The sequence below is a fragment of the Zingiber officinale genome, chromosome 10B, assembly GCF_018446385.1.
Source record: "Zingiber officinale cultivar Zhangliang chromosome 10B, Zo_v1.1, whole genome shotgun sequence".
In the NCBI taxonomy this organism is placed as follows: domain Eukaryota; kingdom Viridiplantae; phylum Streptophyta; class Magnoliopsida; order Zingiberales; family Zingiberaceae; genus Zingiber; species Zingiber officinale.
The window spans coordinates 69,592,977-69,594,450 of NC_056005.1; the positions used below are offsets into that span (position 1 = coordinate 69,592,977).

The window sequence follows — 1,474 nt, forward strand, 5'->3', positions numbered from 1 at the left end:
TAGGGATCTCACAATGCATTGTCACTCTATGTTACGATTTCACTATCAACAGAATTAAACTAAGGAATGAAATAGCAAAATATTAAATGAAAGATAATCTAATAAATAAAAGACAATACAAATAAAGGAAAGCTAACCTAACCTAAATTACAATTGCAAGGGAATTACAGACAAGGAGAAGCAAACATTAAATGGAAGACAAAACACAAGAAAACCTAAAGCATTCAACTAACTAAGCATGAAAAAACTTTTAAACCCAAGAAATTGCAAAACTTAAATGAAACTCACCTAACAAACATTTCATCAAATACTTACTATGCATGAAACAAATGAGGAAAAATTAGTGCAATTCAAACATGGGGAATTAAGTTCAACACAAGCATTCAATCAACTATCAGCCATCAATAATGAACATGAAAGAAACTAAGTAGCCAAACCAACATCCACAACCAACTCATGAAAACTTTAGAGAAACAACCCAACAAATAGAATGAACTAATAGAATGAACTAATGAAGAACTGTTGTCTGAAATGAAGTGGAATGGGTGTAGACTTCTCCTCTTCTAACCCTCCCTATCATCACACAGGAAGGCTGAAGAAAGAACCCCCAGCTTTTGTGGTTAGCTATGAAGAACTGGCGAGAACTGGAGTTGACACTTGATGATGTGAATCCTCCACCCAAGAACCCTTAGGGTGGAGTCTTTGCTGGAAGAATTAGAGCACTCTCAACAGGAAATGATCTAGTATTCTTCCACAAGAACTAGGTAAGTAGGTAGTGGAGAATATAGGAGAAACCTCTCTAGTAAGATGAAGATGAGTCCTGCTGCCTTCTTTACCGTTTCCAACAAGGGCGGAGTTGTGGAGGATCGGAAGTGGAAGAAAAAAAATGCACCAAAGAACCCCTCCAGTGAGATTTCTAGATAGTCAGAGGTTGAATGCCAGCTACTATCGAGATCTTCCCTGCCAACTTTGTCATCTGAGAAGAAGCCCGAGTAGGGAATGGGGATGGATAGTCAATAGCAGTGAGAGAAAGGAGAATGACCGTCAGCCTATTGTGAAGAGAAAGAGAGAAGAAAGAGGTGGTGGTCGTGAAGGAAGTGGCGAAGAAAACCTAAAAAAATGAAGAAGATAACCCCAATCGTGCGTGAGGGAGAGGTGAGGGGAATGGAAGGGTTTCTTAATGGGTTTTGGATTTTGGATTTCGGATCTTGGATTTTGGGTGGAGTGAGATATGGATCTAATAAGAGGAAAAGAATCATTGGTTATGGATTGAAATTAAGCTTGAGATTGAGTTGATGAATTGGGCGTTTAGAATTGAGCTTCTCTCTTCTTTAGATCCAAATTGAATTGGAGCTCTTAATGAACCCTTGGATGCCTTGAGCTCAATCAAAGGCCTAGATGCTCCAAATGTGATATCTTCCTTTTCCCTTCAAATCAAGCTAAATTTGATCTGACTCAACTCAAATTCATGGCA

At 38.6% G+C, this 1,474-nt stretch overlaps 1 long non-coding RNA gene across 1 annotated transcript; it reads right to left on the reverse strand.

The window, feature by feature from the left end:
- Positions 1–330: 330 nt before the first annotated feature.
- Positions 331–1,124, reverse strand: LOC122030161. The gene is made up of 2 exons (XR_006125325.1): positions 796–1,124; positions 331–705 (listed from the first exon to the last, which is right to left on the reverse strand). It is a non-coding gene; the product is annotated as an uncharacterized LOC122030161 (long non-coding RNA).
- Positions 1,125–1,474: the final 350 nt, after the last annotated feature.